Raw genomic sequence first — 22,743 nt, 5'->3', positions numbered from 1 at the left:
CTCCCCTCCTATCACTTATTACAATTTTGCACAGTTGCTTCTCGAATCACCCTCACCATTTGCAAACCAGTAAGTGCATCTCTCAGAACAGTTTGTACAAATAACAAAACACCATGGATTACCTGCAAATGTGAGTCTACTTCTCAAAACCCTTAGTTCATCCCTTCAAAAGTAAATTTCTGTGTCAGTGCATCAGAATGACGAGTCCTGGTGTCAGTGTGTATGGATAGGACAGTCAAGTTGCTGAGTCATGTTCTCAGTAAAACAGTGTATGCTGGAAGAACGTTCTGATGTGAACTATGTCTAAAGTTTTGATGACAGTTATTATAAATTTTAAGTTACATCTTAGCGAATGCGGGAGATTGATCACAAGAGACTGGACAAAATTCACATTTTCACTTACACTGTTTGTGCTGTAATTTGTTACAGTTTTTCTCAGTTGCTTTGGTTCATTTCTCAGATCAGAATTGAAATTCTCAAAACTACTTGTTCAATCTTCACATCATTGTTTCACTTGTGCTCATCAAAAAATCAGTTTCTCATTTATTTGAACGAGTTGTACATGCTTTGGGACATCCATGCAAATTATCATGTACAATTCTCTGCTGTTCCCTACATCATCAGTTGCTTCTGTCATGTTGATCAAAATGGATTATCATGGGTCTCTGTTGAATAGTCTCATCCCCCACAACATTTAGTCATGAGTTCATGGCATAAGTATTTACATGCAAAAAAGATGAACAAGCTATCATAACATTATAAGCATCTCTCCACACAATCCCGTTAGACTGATTTTCTAAATCTGTCCGGATTGGTAAATTGCTCCGTGGTCAGTCTTGACTTTTTCTAACAAATGGAAATGTGTAAAGCATCAGATCAACCAATGATCAAACAGTTTTCTGAAATAGCTCAAAGATGCATTTCATGAACAATCAACTGGTAAGTATGTTTATGTACTTTCCTCTGTACAGACAGTGGCAACAAGTTTTCTGTAAGAGGACAATAAAGATCTATCACACTGGTGGACCATGTTCTCAATCATAAGCTCACAATGGCCCAGGTTGGTTGAAGGATGCAGCCAAAAGTTGGGAGAACAACTGTGTCCTCAATCATTCAGACTTTTTGTGTAGAGATGTAGGAAGGCTACACTACTCTGTAATTTCCACAGCACTGCATGAACAGTTTTCTCTAAAATGACTGATCTATGTTCATCACAATGATGGGGAAGGTCAACAAATTACAGCACAAACAGTAAAAGAGAAAACATGAATATTGTCTAGTCTCTTGTAATTAATCTCCCACTTTCACTAAGATATATCTTACAATTTACAACAACTGTTATCAAAACTTTAGGCAAAGTTTACATCGGAACGTCCTTCCAGAGTAAACTGTTATATTGACAACATGACTAAGCACTTTGACTGTCCTATCCATACACACTGACATTCTGATGCACTGACAAGTTCACTGACACAAAAATTTACTTTGAGGGAAGAACTAAGGATTTTGAGAAGGAGACTGGCTTTTGCAGGTAATCCATGGTGGTTTGCTATTTGTACAAACTGTTGTAAGAAATGCAATTACTGTTTAGCAAATAGCGAGGATGATTTGAGAAATATATGAAAGCAACTGAGAAAAACTGTAACTGACCCCATCATTGATACAGAAAGGAGAAGAAGGCGCTGCATAGCACAAAAAAAGGAGAAATGTGAACACAAAACAGTCTCTTTAGGGAAAAGCTAAGCTGATGACTGAGAACATGGTCCACATGTGTGAAACATCTTTTTTGTTCTTTAAATAAAATTTGTTGCCACTTTCTGTACAGAGGAAAGTACACAGACATACTTTCCAGTTGATGGTTGGATCATGACATGAACCTCTGACTTATTTCAGAAAACTGGTTGATCATTGGTTGATCTGATGCTTCACACATTTCCATTTGTTAGAGAAAGTCAAGATTGACCAGGGAGCAAATTACTAATCCAGACAGATTCAGGAAAAATATTAATGGGATTGTGTGGAAAAATGCTTGACAGATTATGATAACTTGTTCAACCTTTTGTCAACCGCATGTAAATACTTATGAGACGAACTCATGACTAAATGTTTTGGGGGGTGAGACTATTCAACACAGACCCATGATAATCCATTTTAATCAACGTGACAAAAGCAAATGATAATGTAAGGAACAGCAGATAATTGTACATAATAATTTGCATGGGTGTCCCAAAGCATTTGCCACTTGTTCAAAGAAACTGCTTTTCTGATGTGCACAAGTAAAACAATGATGTGATGATTGAACAAGTAGTTTTGAGAATTTCCATCCATCCATCTTCTAGCGCTTATCCATGGTCGGGTCGCGGGGGCAGCAGCCTAAGCAGGGAAGCCCACACTTCCTTCTCCGTAGCCACTTCGTCCAGCTCTTCCCGGGGATCCCGAGACATTCCCAGGCCAGCTGAGAGACGTAGTCTCCCCAGCGTGTCCTGGGTCTGCCCCGGGGTCTCCTCCCGGTGGGACGAACCCTGAACACCTCACCAGGGAGGCGTCCAGGAGGCATCCTCATCAGATGCCCAAGCCACCTCATCTGGCTCCTCTGAACGCGGAGGAGCAGTGGCTCTACTCCGAGCTCCTCCCGGAAAGCCGAGCTTCTCACCCTATCTCTAAGGGAGAGCCTGGCCACCCTATGGAAGAAGCTCATTTCGGCCGCTTGTACTCGCGATCTTGTTCTTTCGGTCACTACCCAAAGCTCATGACCATAGGTGAGGGTGGGAACGAAGATCGGCCAATAAACAGAGAGCTTCGCCTTCCAGCTCAGCTCCCTCTTCACCACGACAGACCTGTGCAGAGTCCGCATTACTGCAGACACTGCACCGATCCGCCTGTGGATCTCTCGCTCTATCCTTCCCTCACTCACGAACAAGACCCCGAGATACTTAAACTCCTCCACTTGGGGCAGGATCTCATCCCCGACCCGGAGAGGGCACACCACCCTTTTCCGGCTGAGGACCATGGACTCGGATTTGTAGGTGCTGATTCTCATCCCAGCCGCTTCACACTGGGCTGCGAACCGCTCGAGAGAGTTGAAGGTCACGGCTTGATGAAGCCAACAGGACCACATCATCAAAAAGCAGCTGAGAATTTCAATTCTGAGAAATGAACCAAAGCAACTGAGAAAAACTGTAATGAGTGAGCACAGGGAGAAGAGAGATGAGAAACAAAAAGAAGGGATGAGCTGCTCTCTCTCAGATTTAATTTGGCCTCTGCTTGCCTCTGATCCTTTTCGTCCAGATTCCCTGACTTATTTTGCCCAAACATCCCCTTTACCCTACACACTTTTGATTGCTGTGATCCTGTTACAAACCATTTTCATTCAACCCTCACTTTCCACCTCCAACTCCATACACCCCTTAAACACATGGAAACAACACAGAGGTCTCAAACTTTTCTGAAAGAGAATAATCTTTTGTATTATCCTCTTCAGTTCTGGTATCACATAATAAAGCCTGTTGAGCCCAAATCACCGCTCTGCTTCAAAAATCTCTCTGTTAGACCATTCTTGCCAATGAGGCTTACACATATTGGTTTGTTCTGTGACATTGTTGTTCCCAGCTCTACCATCAGAAATGAAGCATGGACCTAATATGTGTACACATGCTGTGGCTGTAGATGGGTTTGGTTGTTGCTGCCAACAGCACGCTGAGAAATGCTGCAGCCCCCTGAGGAGGAACAAGCAGGTTAAGACGACGGCTGATAAAGAACTAAAACAAAAGGATGTGAACTCAGAGACACATGTCACAGAAACAGTGTGGCTCAAAACATCTGGGATTTAAGTGCTTGAACATTAAAATCACTCGTATTTTCTGGTAATAACAGTGAATGATGTGATCGGTGTTGTTTGAAACCAACAATTATCATTTATTGAAGTAATTCCCCTCATCTCTCCAGCCTGTAGCATCTTTAAACCTCACTGTTTTGTTTTCATATCCCTGCTGCAGGAAACTACAGTCAGCAGATAAGTTCACTTTACACAACACTCAGCTCAGCATCACATAACAAAGTTAGCAAGCAGCTGGTGAACATGGTGAAGCATTTAGCAGCTAACGAGCCAGATATTTCCCACAGGAGTCAGGAGAGGCTGGATTCAGGGAGAGCTTATTGTGGACTTGTGCTTTGTAGATCAAGTTACCATAAACATGACTCCACATGGAGGTTTCCCTGCATCTGCTGGGTATGGAGGTAAGCTACTGTTTGTTTCATAAGAGCTAACAACAGCTAAAATCACTGCTAACAGCTTGCTGTGCTGCCGCTAATGGAGAAGAAAATCAACTCAAGCTGACTCAGAATATAGATCTACTTTGTACCACCATGTGTATAATATCACTTAGAAAATTATTTGACTCTAATTCATGTTTTCACTTTGTTTCTATAAAAGGGGTGTCCTGTATTTGAAACAGCAAACAGTCTCTATAGTTTCTGATGGTTAATGGTGTATACAGACTTTATGTAACACCAGTGAAGTGATACAGTGTTAATTTGTAATACTTTTGTGATTGACTTTAAAAAGGTAATTTGTTAAAATTCAAGTCTGTTCTTATAAATTGAGAGTGCTTTACCCTCAGGGAGATCCCAGATAGCTCGGCTTATTTGTGGAAAGAGAACCAGCCCTGAAACGAGGCTGTCAAACGCCATGAACAGGATGAACCCTAACACATTAGTTTATTCTAAGAAAGTCCAACCCATGAATTGCCCCCACGCTTTATTTACTTGAGTTAACTTCAAAGTGGAGCTGCACAGTGGTGCAATAGTCAGTGCTGCAGCCCCACAGCAAGAAGGTCACCGGTTTGATTCCCAGCTTGGCTAGTGGGCCTTTCTGTGTGGAGTTTGCATGTTCTCCTTGTGCATGCGTGGGTTCTCACCTGCTTCCTCCCACAGTCCAAAAACATGCTCACAAGGTTAATTGAACACTCTAAATTTTCCGTAGGTGAGAGTGTGTGATTGAATGGTTGTCTGTCTATGTGTCAGCCCTGTGATTGGCTGGTGACCAGTCCAGGGTGTACCCCGCCTCTCGCCCAAAGACAGCTGGGATAGGCTCCAGCCACCTTCAACCCCTAAACAGGATAAGCGGTTCAGAAAATTAATGAATGAATGAATGAACTTCATAGTTACTGCAAAGACATAAATATTAGACTTGCAACCAGAGTCACACCAAAAAGTATGGCAACAGAGGAGGCTCATACCAGTTTAAGCTTCACAAAGTCAGTCAGCTACACTGATGTAGCTCCTGAAAGAAGTATGTTAAGAAGATCAAGGCCATGTCTTCACGTAGCCTGGTATTTACAAAAACGAGTACCCCCCCCCCCCCCCCCCCCCCCCCCCCTTCATTTAAAATAGACTATTGTCCGTACACAGCGGGTAAATCTGCTGGTTAGTGCGGCTCCAAGCACGCCGAACCCATAATGGGCAGTGTTTTCCTGACGTAAAACCCATGCCAGCCAATCAGAATAATAAGTTTTCAGAAAACATTGTTTTAAGTGACGTAAAGCTGCAGTTTTGTGCGGACGACAGGCATAAACGTATGAAAATATATGCGGTTTCCCAAATACTTGTGGACATGGCCTAAAACTAAAACACCTTTTGGAATCAAATCCTACTTTTTTTCCAGTCCAAAATGACTTCTTTATGTGCATCGCCTAGTTACTCTGGACACTGTGAATCACATGAACCATGGAGCACTGAGGTCCATCAGAATCCAAGTTTGTTGTTCCCCTAATATTAGGTGGAATGAATCAAAAAGACCTGGAACTTGGGGCACTAGTCTCATTTAATGTCTTTAAGGTACCTTTGAATGTCTAGGTGTGATGATTTGGGTTTTCAGTTGTGTTTTGGATTTTCTTGGGTGTCTCAGGGTTTCTTGGTTATTCTTTGTGATTCTTGTCTGGCATTTCTTGTGTTTATCTCAGGTCTTCTTGTTGTGTGTTCTGTGCTTCCTGTTTTCGTCTTTGGCTTGTGTTCCTTGTGGTTCTGGTTTGGTTCTAGTCACAAGTAAGTTTTCTTGTGGTTATTCTTATTCTTTCTGTGTTTTCCCTCTGTTGGTTTAGTTCTCCTTGTGTTTCCCTCCAGTATGATTGCTCCTCATGTGTTTCACCTGTGTCTTGTTTCACACCTGCGTTGATTACTCCCCTGTCTATATAGTCTCTGTGTTTCTTGTGTTCCTCTGTCAGTTCATTGTCTGCGTTGGATTGTACGCTGTCGCTGTCTCCTGTCATGGCCTTGTGCTTCCAGTGCTTCTTGAGTCCTCGTGAGTTTTTCCAGTATTTTTTGGTTTTGTTTCCTATGTTAGAGTTTTTGTTTTGAGTTTTTGGATTTTTGAGTTTAGTTAGATCAAACCTTTTTGTTATATCTGCAACTCAGTCCTCTCCCTCATTTTCCGCGCTGTCTTGTATTGTGTTTGTATGTGTTGCTGCTCTTTGATTCGTGCTGCCTGTCTTTCTCAAAGAAGCTTTTTAATCCCAGCGAGTTTCTCCTGCACGGCGGATCCACCTTCCAACCCTCACCTTCAGCCATGAGCTTTGGGTAGCGACTGAAAAGTGAGATCACAGATATGAGTGGCCAAAATGAGTGTCCTTCAAAGGCTGCCTGGCTCAGTCCTAAAAAGGTTCAGAAACTCAAACAACTGGAGGGAGCTCGGATCAGAGGTACTTCACAATGAACAGAGTCAGTAGAGGAGGGTATGGGCATTTAACTCCTGGATGCCTCTGAAGGGGATGGACTCAGAGCTGAGTGGAGGGATTACACAGCCCGTTTGGCCTGTTAATGCACAGGAGCTGCCAAAAAATGTTGCTCAGAGAGAAATGTCAGTCTTGAAATGCCTGGCCTGCTGCGACTGTGACCCAGCCCCAGACAAGTGGAAGAATGGATGAATGTGTGACAAAAGGCCAGTGGTCAAGGAGTACCTCTCTTTAAAGCAGGTGAACAAACCAAAACCAATGACTGCCTGCAACAAATTCAGATATCTTATTTTATTTTATTTCATTTTATTTTATTTTTACCAGCACAGATGACATAAAAAAACAATATATTCACACATGTTCTGTTTTGCTTCTTTAGCAGCCATCCAGGAGGTGACACTTACACCTCCTGGCACCAGAAACCAGCTGACCTTTAGTCTCAGATTGTGAGGGAGGCTCTGTAACGGATAAAAAGAGGTTGGACAAGCACATTAAAATTCAACACCGCCTGCTGCTCTGAAATGAAGCAGAGATATGTAAGTATGACTCCTGCATAATAAAACTTTTGTTGCGCAGGCCACATTAGGACAAGATAGTCTTCTTTGGGGGTTGTTAGATAATTTCAGCAGGAGGAATTGGTCATAAAGACTGATATATTTGAGATAAAGCTCATTGTGTGATCCTGGCTTACATTCAGTGTTTAACTGAGGTTTGCAAATGTTTTCAGTGAACCAGTTTTAGACACACACACACACACACGTTGTCTAATTTACAGTGCAGGTGTCAGGAGTGATTTTCCACATTGTCAGATTTACATCCCATTACATCACCAAGTGAAGAAGGTGTCTCTGACATATCCACGGGGACATGAACTGTTGTCTGCTCCGTGCTGCTAATTAGTGAATCTGAGAGACTTCTGTTTAACAGTACAGTCACAGCTGTGAACAGGCCTGAAGTGACGGTGGTGGGTGAAGTGTCTCCAGTGTTTGCAGATGGAGACAATGTGTCATGGAGGAGTGTTGTTGGTAGCAGAGGCAGCTATGTGGCAGTCAGAGACGCACATTTGGAGTTAATGAAGTTCAAATGAATCGATAACTCCAATGTGGGTGCAGGTTTGCGTGGTGGTAATTTCTCTAATCATGAGCGGGCCCGTGTGATCAGAGGTGTAGTTGCAGAGGTTTGTTCGAGGTGGGCCAGCTTGTAAGACCCTCAGCCAGGGCTTTTATCCAGGGCTGTTAATAAGCCCAGGCCATCAAAGAGCCGTCTGGTGAGCTTCTGCTTGCGCCAAATTTATGTTTGGCAACAGACGGTGATGTCTTTGTTGAGCTAGCAGAGCAGTTATAGGGCTCTTGAATTAGTCTTTTAAATAAGAGCTCAAAAAGTATTTGTTGAAAAATGAGTTCACTTGAATACAGTGAAGATTCAAGGCTGAGAGTCTTTGTTATTGTGACTTAAATGGCAGAAGGAAAAAAAGATGTTTCTGAAGGCCACACGAGCTGGATGAACACACAACTATTTTTAAAACCAGCCAAGGCTAAAATCTCTGTTTTTCTGGGCCAACTCTTAAACTGCTAAAATTATTCTGGGACTGTTGGCTCCACTTTACTTCACGACAATGAGCAAATCATTTCCCAGTCGGAAAAACATCCACGTCAATCATCCTCTCTCCTTGAGATGAGGGAAAAGTGGATTTTTCTGTTCTGGCTAAGTAGCTTTGCTCTAAATAACAAACTGAGAGAGATAATGGTGCGCTGTGTGCTTTGTGTGAGTGTTTCTGTGTAAATTTGTGTGTTTTTCTATTTTCAGCAAACTTAAGGTAAGTTTATTCAGAAAGCACCATTAATAAAATGAGCAATTCAAAGTGCTTTACAGAGTAAAATAAAAAAAGGCATTATAAACACTGAGAGAAAAATGACATGACACTGAGGCACAAAATGAGAATAACTATACAAAGTTAAATGTTTAAAAAAGAAAGAAGACATATAAATAAAATAAGACATCAAGAAATTGCATCTGAAGTGCTTTGATCAAAGAGTGTGTGGCAAAAAAGAAAAAGAAATAAAATATTGAGCTGAAATCCAACACTCAAATATTAAAAGAGATAATTTATAATAGCTAAAACATGAATAATTACTTAACCCTCCTATCGTCCTCAAATATTGCTCACACATTTTACCCTTGGGGTCAATTTGACCCCAAGGGATATTTGCCCTCAGAAGATGATTTACAGAAAATAGTTGACCAATTTTTTGTGCCGGGAACTTTGTTTATTTGTTGAATACATAAATAACCCCTTGATAATGGCACCTTGACCTGACCACTAGCGCCACCATCAGGCCAAACTTTTCAATCAGAAATAATTTATCTTGAAAAGTTTTTATCCAAATCTTCTCAAATTTACTGACAACATTAATGACAATAAGAGTATGAACCCTGATGGTTTTGGTGATGATATGACCTTTCCTGCAGCGCCACCATCAGGTCAAACTTTCAGTTTTAGAGTTTGTGTATCTTTCAAATCTTTCATCCAAATCTCTTCTGATTGGGGTGCACATTCATGACTCTCACAGAATGAACCATATTGATTGATGTTGGTAACCCCCCCTTTACTCTCATAAACATTTTTATTTACTTATTTTATCTACTTTTTTGTAACATATTTGTGGTCACTATAAAGTCTCACTCACCCCTCCTCTTTTGTTATCCGGGCTTGGGACCGGCAGTGGCAGAGTTTGAGCCCATGACGTACCCATACCGAAAAAAATTATAAAAATTTAATTATGATTATTGATCTTCAATGGGAGTGGTATAGTCAAGCCAAGTTTTGAGTTGATAAGTGAAAAAACCTAGGACTAGTTTGTATGTTGGCCAAAATCGCCAAATTACGATGTTTAGGCCCAAATAGCAAAGTTCGTAAAGCACAAAAGTCGTTAGGGACATTTTTTGTAGGGCTGGGCATGCTCATTATACACACCAAATTTTAGGGCTGTAGCTCAAAGTCGCCCAAGGGGCTGCAGTTTTAATCCCCTAGGGGGCACTATGGAGCGTTCATTTTTGTGTAAGTTGCAGATTCATAGATTTTTTCAGGCATGTGAATTTTGGGGCGTTTTTTCCAAGCAAAGGGCACACAATTGGCAATGTTTTGGCAGAAACAAATAATAAAGAAGAAAAAAATGCGTAGAATAATAATCACAAGGGTTTCAATAGGGCTCTCGCCCAACCTGCGCTTGGTGGGCTCGAGCCCTAATGATTTGGACAGAGAGCTGCAATGCAAGCTTTTATGTTTGCTCCTCCCTTATTTTACATAAACGACCATTGTCCTTGCGGGAATACCCCACCTTCCACAGTGCGGGAAATATCAGTTCTATTTGTCAGGTGTGAGTAGTAGGTCACACACACACACACACACACATTCCCCCCCCCCTCCATGACATGTATCAACTCAAAAGAATTAACTCTGCACCTGCAGGTGTGGAAATATAAGGTCACACGTGGGTCACACAAAGACAAACAAGTTTTACACAGCCAAAACAGCTTGGGGTCAAATTGACCCCAGAGGATCACCGATGCGTACAATATGTGTACAGCAAAATGAAAAAATATCATCATAATAATTTTATGCTAAATCAATAGTTCCCATTAAATGAGGAAAAGTCATGAAATATGAAGCCAAAATAAAAAAGTTAACTATTATTTTTTTGAAGGATAAACATTGAATGGGGTCAAATTGACCCCAAAGATAACAGGAGGGTTAATGAAAAGAATTAAAGTAAATAATAGAAAATAAAATAGCTCAACAAAACAATCTTTTATGAATTTGTTGAACAAACAAACTTTTTAATCAGAAAAACTTATTAAAGAATTCATGATAAAAAAACAAATGTAAAAACTTTGAAATAAATAGTTGGGATAGTTGGAGCTATCAAACAATTTACCTTTTAAATTGCAGTGCATCTTATTGAAACAACAGTAAAAATACTCTATTCTCTATTGAAGACACAGTGTTTGATTTGGGAAAACACTATCCTGTCAGATTTCGTGCACTGTTACAGTAAGTACAGAGAGTACACAGTGCTCTTCATGTAAGTGTACTTACAGAGGGACACGGCATTAGTCTTGAGGTACTACTTTGATTAAGTTTTCAATTCCAATTAACAGGATAAATGAATTACTTTTAACTTTTTTTAGCCGAACTCTCTCAGAGCTTTTGAAGTAAATTTTGCAATTAAAAAAAAAAATCTATCACAATGGCAGCAGGGAGCAAGATAACTACGGTGTTTAGCAAGTGACTGAAGTTTACTACGCTATAATTAATTTACATGTTCACACTTTTTTTCCCCCCATCAGCAGTATCAAAAAATAAGACCACCTTTGTTTTCTTCAATTTCTTGATCACTTTAATGTGTGGTAAAGTTATATTACCTGGAAAATACAATGAACATGACCAAAAATGCAACTGATTACATAATATTTTATGTCCTTTATGACATGCTTAAACTTTGTTGTATTCCCCGGGTATATGAGAGGCTATTTCATACCATAAGCAGTACTGCACATGCAAAGGCCAGGAGTGGTTTCCTGCTCACATTCAAGCTGTAGCACATCTCAGAAGTGGTCAGCTCTCACATAACGCTTGAAACAAAAGAATAATGTGAATCCACAGAGGCAGTCATCTTAGCATTGCTGGAAATTGGCATGAGAGAGAGACATGTAGCAAAAAAAAACTGAAGATCTCCAAGACAGCCATTCATTACACCTAGAAAAAGCAAGCCAAACATGGTAATACAAAATTGTTTCATGACTGATGTTAACACAGTAATCGATTGCAAGTGCTTTTCAGGCTGAAATCATTTAAGTGATGAATGGCTACACTGAATTAAATTCTCTGTTAAGAGCTGAGGTCATTTGACAATAATTACATTATGCTCTGTTTCTTATGTTGTTAAAATGTCGTCATTTTTTGTCATTTCAGTCGTAGAGCTTTTTTTTTTTTTTTTTTTTTTTTATGTATGTGTTTGTAAAATTGTAATATAGTTTTCAACATTGTATCATATCTCCTATAACTTTAAAAGGCAACCTCATAAAAATAAGTATTTAATGCACTTAGTTCTATAGCCATTAAATAGTTTATGGATTTAATTTTAATAACACTTTAAAAAAACATCAATAAACAAATTTCTTTTTCATTTAAACACCTTAATTAGACTGAAATAGAAGAAAAATTGAATACAAGCTTCAGGATTGTAGAGCAGTAGAGGTAAAGCGTAAATAAAGTAAACGTACTCCTTCATACCTACTGCTGCTCCCTCGCACACTAATCTTTCACCCACTTTATTTAATTTATTAATTTAATTTGTAAATTGTTCGTTAGATTTTTGATAAGACAGTGATTGTTTGGCTTGTTTTCCATCCTCTTCCTCCGTTTCTTCCTCCTCCACCAGCTCGCACGTGCTGCGTGCTCGCCCCTGAGCCCTTCATCTCGTGTGTTTCTCCATTGGTCTGGGATGATGTCATCCAGAGGAGAGACAAAAGAGCCCACCTCCCCGTCAGTGTGTCCTCACACACGAAGCGCAACTCAGAGTGACACACGCTCAGACGTGACGCCAGCTGAGTGAGCCAAGCACTCTGCATCACATTTATTTATTTAACTGTTTGTCTGCAGCCCGGCAGAGCTGTGCTCCTCTTACTACGGCCAGGTAGCTCTCTTTAGTTGTTTTTATGTGTGTGTTTCTTTAAAGTACATGAAGGAGCGAGCAGGCAGGAAGGAAGGTGTTACACATCTGGATCATACCAACGCATCGGCTCCTGCTGCCCGGGCCACCACAGACATGAGGAGCCCTCACTCCGCTGCGCACAAATGATGAACACACCACAGCTCTGCCACGCTTGATGTAAGTAATGTTTATCTCTTACTAACGCTGCTCGTCCCGGCGACGGGTCCGGCTCGGCCTGCCGCTGCTCTGAGCCCTTCATCAGCAGCAGGATGCGCTCAGAGCAGCGGCTGTCACCGCGATGCGTGAGGGTCAGGTTAGCTCACAGCACAGAAACATCGCTTATTGCATGGCTCCATGATTCCTGAGGATTTAACTCTGCAGTCACATTGACGACTCGTACTAAAAGCACGTAAAGCATCTTTATGTTGGTCACCGCTGTGTGGAGGAGGTCAGCTGTTTTATTGTCACAAGGAGCTGGTTTATTATCGAGATCAGAGACTGCAGCCATGTTTTAATGAGCCTTAATTAAACATATCCGCTCTTAACCACAGCATGTGAAGCTTCAGCGGCCTGTGGGTCCAGGCCTGCTCTCTATATCACAATTAGCTAACCTCTCATCTTTGTAAAGGTTTAAAGAAGGAAGCTGCGATTAAAATTACAGATAAATTAAGCAGTGCGCCACCTAGCGATGATTTAAACAGGAGCTGATAGATTTTCCATTACTGGCCTGCAAAACAGCCATATAAACAACAATGCAGAGGAAGAGGAGAACTACATATATGTGGGTTATTTATGCCTCAGTGTTGCTGAAAGGAGACAGAGGAGAGATAATAAGCTGTCAGAGAGAACATTTGAGGTATTTAAAGTGTAACCACCAGGTGATTCATTGACACACATTTCATAGTAAATGCTCTTGTCCCTGTTTACAATGGGAGTACAAATCCAGCAGGAACAAAAGAAAGTGTCACTAACAGGATGTGCCTACAAAGATGGAGGAGCAGATGCAGTTGAGTGTAACAGACGCCAAAAAGAAAGCGATTGATGCATTTGGAAATCTGACATTAGCTTATTTATTTCATCAAAAGTTTGATAATTAGCTGTTTAATGAGTAAGTGTGGTAACTGTGTAGAAATACACAAAGATAGGATTCAGAGTGGTGCTGTCTTAAAAGAAACAAAGCAAAGTAGGGATGTACACGGATCAGTTACAAACTTGTCTCTGCAATATTAAAGTTAATGAGGCTCCTGTGGTTTTTAGTGACCACACACCACTGACAGTAATCATCAAACTCAGCAGCTCACAGTGTGACGCCTCCTTCCTTTCATATGAGGGGTTTCTTATCTGAAGTACAGAAACTATAGAGGTGACTCAGTGTTTCCATTAATCTCCTGTATAAAGCTATAGGCAGCCATTACTGGAGTGGGTGTAATGTTCCAGTGGAACAATAATTAAGTTTACTTTGACTCTCAGGAAGGATGAGGTGTGCCTTACCTTACCTTACCGTCACTGCATAAGTTACATTAAAAAACAAAACCGTATTAACAGAAAAGAAAAAAAGGGAGACGTGAGGATTGCATAGGAAGAAATCCTTAACCCTTATAATTGTATAAAACAATGTGGTTGTTATGGACAACATTTAGAGGCTATAATAATGATATAAACCTGAAACGCCTGAGCAACAGTAATGAGGATTAACAAAGTCAGTGTTGTTCTGTGTTTTACGTTTAAAAAGATAAGCACATTTCAGACACACTGATGATATTAAAAGTTGGTAAAAAAAATAAAACTAAAAAAAGTAATGCTTTGCCTCAGGTGGGTAAAGATATTACTGATGTAGGAGGAGGTAAGCCTTCAATGTAAGAGGCTGAGCTTTGGGCTGCTTCTGCTAAAAAAGTAATTTCTCAGTTTTTTTTAATAAGGTTTCATAACTAAAAAAAGTATCGATCATTTTGCAGCAAGGTTAGATTTGATCAAGTTTTCATTCGATTCAAAGTCTTCTCACACTAACTTCATCCAAATGTTCAACACCACAGCTTGAAAATTGGACCAAATAGTGGCTGATTTCTTTTCTGTCAATCACCTAATTATTTCAGCTCCAGTTTGCATACTGTACTCTAACCATCTCCCCCAGTGCTCTAATTTCCTCCTACAGTCTGCAGACACACCAGCCAGAAAGACCAGAAACTGCTGACAGATGTGACTGTATGCCTGTTCATGTTTTAGCAGCGTGTGACTGGGACCTGTTCTGCTTACCTGCCTTAAACCCAGTGCATGCTGGGATAGCCTCCGGTGGAATAGGAAGGAGCAAGCCTGAATTATTTGTGATGGAGTGTGGAGTTATTAGTAATTTATTTAGCACAGTTAAGGAAATGAAGGGCTTTTTGTTTCTCATGTTTTATCTTTAAAAGCGCAAGTTTGGTCTTTAAAGTGTTACTCCGGGATGGAACAAGTTGGGTCCTATCACAAGGTTTAGGGCAGAAATGACCCCTACAGCAGTGTTTTTGTGCAGCAGAAGCCCAGAGCGCTCGCACCAAAGACCCCCTCCCTGCTCCTCTGCCGGTTTCCTCTGCACTCAGACGGGGCCAATTTTTACTTGACCAAAAACATAAATAAACGGACTCCCACCGAAAAAACCTGATATCGGTCTGCATTCACACTTTATTTAGAGAATTTTCAGCGCGTTACTTTCCTACAAAAACACAGCTAAATAAGGCTCTAGTTGTCATCATGTCTCTCCGTCATGGCAGACTACCTGCGTTTGTTTATATCTCATCGCCAGCTGTGGCCCTGCAGCGGAGATAGCGCCGTTTTATGACACGATTAGAACTAGAGCCTTATTTTGCGGTGTTTTTGTGTGAAAGTAACGCGCTGAAAATTCTCTAAATAAAGCATGAATGCAGACCGATATTCGATTTTTTTGGTGGGAGTCCCTTTATTTGTGTTTTTGGTCAAGTAAAAAATGGCCCCGTCTGAGTGCAGAGGAAACCGGCAGAGGAGCAGGGAGGGGGTGTTTGGTGCGTGCGCCCTGGGCTTCTGCTGCACAAAATCACTGCTGTAGGGGTAATTTCTGCCCTAAACCTTGTGATAGGACCCAACTTGTTCCATCCCGGAGTATCACTTTAAGCTACAGTGTCGTCTGCATAAGTGTATCAAAACTTTCTGAAGCAGATTCAAAAAATGCTTCTGGGTCACACTGGCCCAAACTTTTGGCTCCAAAAGGAATTTAAAGAAAGTGTCATGCTCATATAAAAAACAGAAAAATGCAGAATGTGGTGCAGCTCGATAATTAAAGATAGCACAAGCTAAGACGCTGCTCAAGCTGAGCAGAGACGTGCAGGCTCTTCTATGTAAAACTGTGATATAAGGTGAAATATGATATTAAAGTTTCTTAGATAGTGCTTATCCTCAGAGAAAACTGCACACTCATACACATCCTTATGCTCACCCACCTTATTAATAATGTTACTCTCATGAAAAATGTTGATGCTGCAGGCAGTGTGAAGCTGAGGGAGATGCTGCAGTGACAGCCTCCAGGTTTGCTGTTTTGCTGTTTTCATGCACAGTCATCCTCTCTCAAAGGTCTTGTTTGAGGACATGAACACGGTCCGGCATGAATTAAAGAGAGGGGAGGGAAACAGACTGTTGTTACCACACTGACACTAGCAGATGTTGCCACTGGGTTATTTTTGTTCTGGATGAAAAGCCTGCTGGATACAAAATGGTTTGGGGATCCTCTGGACCTCTGCATGCATGATTCAACAAGTTCCAGTGCATTTGAGATCTTAATTAATCATTCCCTGTTTCAGATCAAAACGCAGTCTTCTTTTGTAACAGGCAGGTCACGTTTCTTTAGCAGCTATACAACCAGGACAATCATGTTTTTCATGTATGCTGTTGAAGTCAGGAAGTCACAGTCTGAATGACATTTAGTGCTCCTTTTGGCAGTGTCCAGATTTAAGATTTACAGCATCAGCTGATTATAATTCCAACCTCTAAGCACAGCTCATGCTTTTTTTCTAGAAGATAAAACTTTAAAGATGTAAAATTATATTCAAAGCACTTGACTGTTCCTCTTATCTTGGTGTGACAGAGGGCTCAGATCCAAGCCAAGCACAAAACCTCTCTCGCTCTGAGCTCCTCTGTCTGTGTCTATTCTTAGTTTTCTATTTCAGGAAAAAAGTCAAATTCAGCTCTCGTCTTTCAACTTCACAATGTGCCAATACATTACATCGTGGCAGCCTAGGTTTGTCTCTGAACATAAAAAGAAATCACTGTGCTCACAGAGGTGCTGTCCATAACGGATTGGCTCTGACTTCTTTTCAATATCCGTCAAAAGAACAGGAATATGTGGGCCACGCTGAAGCTCATCGCCCTGCAGCACAGATTTACACCATCATCTTTTTTTCTGTAATGATTGAAATAAATTAGCTTTGGATGTTTAGGACATTTGATACTCATTGTCCTGAGAGTCAGGTGTTCGTCTCAGTGTGAAACAAGGTAAAATGAAAACTATGAGAACAGAAAAGATGGCTCAACACTCACGATCACTCTGCGCTCTGATTGGACGGTTTGTGCTGTTTCTTCCGTCTCTTTCTGTCGGCTGACTGCAGAGATAAAGCTGATGTAATTATTTTGACTTGCCATCAGTTGCCTGTAGTGGTGTGAGCTTTGATGAGACAGTCAGACGAAGCAGATTACTGCGAAAAGCAGAATTAGCCAAACAGATGAGCTGTAAGGATAAAGGAGTCATTGTCTTTTCTTCGAGTCATTTAGGATTAATGCAGCGTTTGTGCTGGAGCTGATCCATATCAGCCAAACAACAGGATGAGTAATATACAGAGACAAGAAAGATTTAATGCTGCTTACTTTTTAACACGAGGCCCATCCCTGCGTGTCATTATTGTATCATTATCATGCCTTTGTTGGCAAACACACTCTCATTAAGGCCCCTGAGTCAGAGGGAAGTCATTACAGCCGGCAGGATTTCAGGTTGGAGGTAATGTCTTTTGTTCCAAGTTAATCTTACGTCATTAGACGTGTGCGAGTTAAGCCTGATCACTGAGTCATAATGACTTCAGTCCACCTTATCTGTGTCTGCAGATTAAAAACGGTTCTTCGTTAACTTAATCAGCTCCATGGCTCTCACAGTTTAACCAGTTCCTACTCTCCGTACAAAAAAAACAAAAAAACATTATGCTCAACACCTGCTCGTTTTTCGCAGGTGACTTCAGACAACATTCATTATAAATAGCGACTGATAAACTTTTATTGTTGATATACTAATAATGTCAAATCTTTTACCTTAAGCTACAAAAAAACATTTGGACTTTGAATCAGGGATGCAAACAGGGCCAATGGTTCCAGTGCTAAAAATGAAAATTCAACAGTGAGTGAACCAATTTCAACACAGCTTCTTATTTTATTTATCTGTTAATTTTGGTTGCACATTTTATTTTCATTGGTAAACCCCTCACCTGGGCCAAAAAAATATTTATTTTGAAAACATTACCAAAAACTAGGGATGTTAGATACTGCTTTTTATGCAGACCGATACTAGTACGAGTACTCTCTCTTGAGTACTCACCAATACCAAGTCCCAATACCACTAGCACTTTTGATACATTAAATTTTAATTAACAGTGACAGATAATTTTGACCAAAGACAGCACAGTCACAAATTCAAATTCAATACAAATTCAGTCACACTAATTTACAAAAACCTGCTTGAAACAAATTCTGTAGTATCAGTACCTATATTCCTTATAAATACTTATGCAAATGGATAGTCTTATCAGTAATCCGCATTGCATGGTGAAATGTGTTAATGTTTGACTTTTCATTAAGCTTCAACCACCCAACTCTCCATCACTGAAAATTCCCAGTGTCGCCAACATGGCCAGAAAAGCTACAGGCTTGTTTCTTGAGAAGACTCGGCTACCTTTTTACAAAAGGTGCACAAAGACGCTTCACAATTGAATTTGGGGAACTTTCAAATACTTGCCCCAAAACTTGACAAACTAAAACAACTAGGATCTCACCAAACTGTCAAGAGCATGAGCCACAACAATGCAGCTTAGTTTCCTGAAGTCATGAGTCATTATTTAGGCGGCTGGTAAACCATTTAAAAAGAAAAAAATAAATAAGAGTGCTACAGTGAAAATGCTGACCAATCCAGTTTCATTAACATTGAGTGTTGTAACCTATTTCTGCTTTTCAGTCTGGTTTATGATCACAGACTTTGTAAGAAGCATTTTTTAATCTACTCTCACAGCAAAAAAAAAGTAAGACCACAAAATCTTTGATGTGAGTCAGATCTTAAGAAAATCTGTAAATTAATAATTACACACGTTTAGCAGGTTTTTTATTCAGCTTTTAAATTAGTTTTTCATATTCAAACATTTTTTGTTTGCATGTGTTGTCTTTAATACTAAAAACTTAGAGCCTGTGAAAAATCAGGGTTTTCATTATCATCATCATCCTATGCATCAAATGTAACACAGATCAGCTGCCTTTAGATGTCTGTAACCCCAATAGTTACTAGTTTATGCCAACAGGGTGAGAGTAAGCCAACACACTGAGGTTATATATCTGTGAATCCCTTCTATGAATCCCTAAATATATGGAGTTGATGTCAATAAACATGATAATTTGGATAATTTTAAGAAACATCCTTGGAGTTTTATAAGTTTCATGGAAGATTTAGCATGTTCATATAGGGATGGGTGCCTTTCACTGTGAGATACCAATGCCCAGTACCTGGCAATCCATATCAGTACTCAACAGTAAAATTATTTGTTACTTTTGTGTGTGTTTATGTGGTAATGGATATGTATTGCTTTAATACTAAATCCATAAGTCTTTCAATTTACCACATTTATTTCTCAATATATAAACTTGCAATGGTGTGTCCATGTCCAGTATGGAAAATCGCCTACTCTTCCACTCCCTCACAGTCACAAGGATGCGTTTAGGTACCTAAACATGACCCCGTTTTCAGTCTGTAAAAGTACCTAGTTTGGTACCCATCTCTAATATAAAGTTGATCAATTATTAAATCTGTCTGTGTGAAGCTGAGTGACTTGTTTCTTGAAACCGCTCACACAACATGTGTTTCTAACGACACCTCTATGATTTACTTGAACGGCTGAAGTCAGAAGAGGTGGGATGGAAAACTCATTAAAAGGTGATTTTTTTTTTCTGGTTTTGAGAGCAGCCATCTGTAGCAGATGCTGCATCAGTTATTACGTGATCATTATCATATATTTGTATTTGCAGAAAGCTGGAGGTGCTTCACGTAGCCGCCTCCCTCCACCTGCAGCCCCACACTGCTGCAGCTGAATTAACATTCCCTCACAGGTAGATGCTGCTGTGACTTTGTGGTCAGAAAAAAAAACGCAGTGCTGCTTTCTAAAAGTCAACTTTGACCTCATTTGTGAAAACTGGATGGATTTAATGCTGCCCTGAAAGCTTTGTGGTCAGGGAAATATATCAGGGATGCATCAGAGAGTGTGTTATCTTGTTGAAATTGGATGCTGAATCACGCTCGAGTGTTAAAACCCAGATTAGTTTGATAATTCCCTGCTTCCATGCGGATTTGTGTATAATCTTGTTCTGTGATAACAACATCTGTGCAGGCAAATAAAAGTCTTTGTTTTCATTGATTAGACCAACATTTGCTCAAGCTGAAAGCTCTGCACAACTACTCATTTCACGCCGAACGTTCAGTCTAAAGGTGTCAAAGTGTACTTAACAATCTTTGCACATCCTGTTTGAAAAGCAGAGGGAGCCGCTTTGATTTCTGCTTTTATTTTTGGCCTTAACATCTGAGTGGAAAATTGACTGCAGCCAGCTCAAAGTGGATGTTTTCTATCAGGCGAGCAGCATTTTCACACAACAAACAGAGACTAAACAGAAACTGACGAGAGACATATTTCAGCCTGAGAGTTGATAAAATCTCACCCAGATCTGAAAACAAAATGAAAAATTCAGTGAGGTTATGTAAGACGCTGACTTCTTCCAAGCCCCCTCATAATGATGATGATGATGATGATAACCCTCTGTGTTCACCTAACAGCTGAGAGGAGGATGTGGTTCAGTGTGTATAAATATAAACCTGCAGTGGTTTGAAGTAGTGAAGCATTTTGGATGTTTACTCGCTAGTTTAGAGTCATAGGAGAGAAAACTGATTTCACTCTCATGCCTGTCAGATCAACACAAAGCTACGACCAACAAACTGAGAGCCTAGCTTAGCATGATGACTGGAGGAGATGAATGTTTTCAAATTAAAAACTTAAAGACAAATTAGGTCAACAGCCCTGATAATGACCAGTGTTCAGCTCCTACTATCATTAGCTTTCTAATGATGCACAGAAGCATCAGTCTACCAACACCCAGTTTGAGACAGAAGACTGTTGAGAGCTCATGTTTAAGATCGACATATGGAAATCTGACTTCCTGCTTTTCCAAATCTGAAATTAGATAAGGATGCTGTGTATTTGGTTAGCAGAACATCTTTTGTGTTTCAGTTTCTCAGTGCGCCCTGTGGACTATAACACAACCTCTCATCTCTCATGATATTTTTCCTGTACGTGAGCAAATTGTTTCTGTTTCTCAGATTTTTTTTTTTTTTTTTTTTTTGGGGGGGGGTCTTTATTTGATAGAGCAGCCGGAGTAAGGAGCTGAGGAAGAATCTTTGCCTTGAGAGAAAAAAAGCTTCTTTTGTCCCACATGTAACTCCAGGCAGCAGCAGAGGTTTCAGTAATTAAAATATAGATACAGAATGTGTAGGTTTGGTACACTGAACAAAATGTCACCACTCTTGTCAGTCAGCCACCATAGACACCATAGACTGTAAAAAAATTGTGATGTCATCTTGGTCGGCCCACAAAAACTGCTCCCCCTGGTGGCTGGCTGCAGTATTAGTCAAAAAATCTGTCTCTCCAGTCATTCCATATGGACTGTGGTCAAACTTAAAAAAAGTAATACACCTCGTAGAAATGTTTCTCACGTCCGATTGTTGTGGTGATTTGAAGATATTATTTGGCTGCCTTGTATTTAGGTCTGCTTTTTTCTGAAAAGTTTATTTTCATTAGTTATAAGAGGTTAAAAACAAGGTTTTACGTTAAGTTTAACTATGATTGACAGCCAACGTTCTTGTTTATTTTTTTTAGGGATTGTAAAATGTGTTAAGAGGTAGAACCAAGAAGAGATTGGACTCTCAACAGAAAAAAACTGCTATTATTTTTGTCACCCGGCTCCACTCAGATTCTCCCAGAATCCCTCACAGTCTCTACTGCACAGACTCTGGCTGCACAGCTGCTATCTGGCTGCGCCTGTGACGGAGGAACTTTGGCTTCTAAACCGTACAATGGTAAATGGCGGAGCAACACTGTCCACTCTATATACAGTCTATGCTCAGTACCAGAACTTTTATTCAATTGATTGAGTTATTAATAGATTTCAAGGCTTTTATAAGGCTGTACTGCCCCCATGTAGACGAGCATAGATTACAGATCATATCACGTTGGCGTGGATGTTTTTTTCAGTATTTCAATGTAGTGAAGGGAGATTAAGTTGTTTGTTGGCTGTGTCTTGTTAAGCTGTCGTAAAACACTGACCAGTTTAACGTGCAATCAGCACAGGTAACCAAATGGTGCTAGCTCTGCTTACTGTAGCCATGCTTGGCAAACCAACTCTAGTCTCTGTGATCCCATGATTAGGTATGTTGGATCATTTTTGCCCATTAAAACTAGTCAGTTAGTCAGAAATTTAAATTTATTTATCCAACTCTTAAATGTTTCCCTTTGGATCATTCTCAACAGCTTAGTTAACTTTTATGTTGCTACATATGGTAGAGAATCAGTGTTAAATTTTAACTGTTATGTTACCAGCTAAAGTCCTCCTTGTTTCATAGGGGCATGAGCTTGTAGAAACTTCCTGAAGATTTGTTGTTTACATGTTGTCTAAATAAAAAACACTGGTTTTGGGTGGATCCTTTTACTTTGTGTTAAACCATTTCTTCAACAGCACAAGTGGTTGTAGTTTCTATTGGCGCTAGTAGGGCTGCACGGTCGTGACATTGTGCTCCAGCATTTATTTAGCCATCTACTAAACCTGTTCATTGATTTTCTGCCACATCAGCAGCACCAGAGCAAACCTCAGGTGTGTGTGTGTGTGTATGTAGAAGCTCCTGTAACAGCTGTTCAACCCTCCATGCTGCACGTTGTATTTCTGGGAACATCCTGGTCTATTCTTTTTTTTTTTCCTCCTTCCTGCACAGCGCCTGTAGCTCTGTCAGTTTG

General features: G+C 40.3%; 1 protein-coding gene across 1 annotated transcript in view; it reads left to right on the top strand.

Annotated features, from left to right (window-relative positions):
• Positions 1-12,373: 12,373 nt before the first annotated feature.
• LOC141791820 (uncharacterized) overlaps positions 12,374-22,743 on the top strand; it is a 50,155-nt gene continuing 39,785 nt past the window's right edge. Inside the window, exon 1 of the mRNA XM_074672476.1 lies at positions 12,374-12,619. The gene's annotated coding sequence lies outside the window, so the exon portion shown is untranslated. The remainder of the gene's footprint in view (positions 12,620-22,743) is intronic.

This window comes from Halichoeres trimaculatus, unplaced genomic scaffold (assembly GCF_033239565.1).
Source record: "Halichoeres trimaculatus isolate MK-OKI-2021-1 unplaced genomic scaffold, fHalTri1.1 fHalTri1_scaffold_6, whole genome shotgun sequence".
In the NCBI taxonomy this organism is placed as follows: domain Eukaryota; kingdom Metazoa; phylum Chordata; class Actinopteri; order Labriformes; family Labridae; genus Halichoeres; species Halichoeres trimaculatus.
The sequence above is the reverse complement of the archived record's forward strand: the minus strand, read 5'-3'. Positions and strand labels throughout refer to the sequence as shown.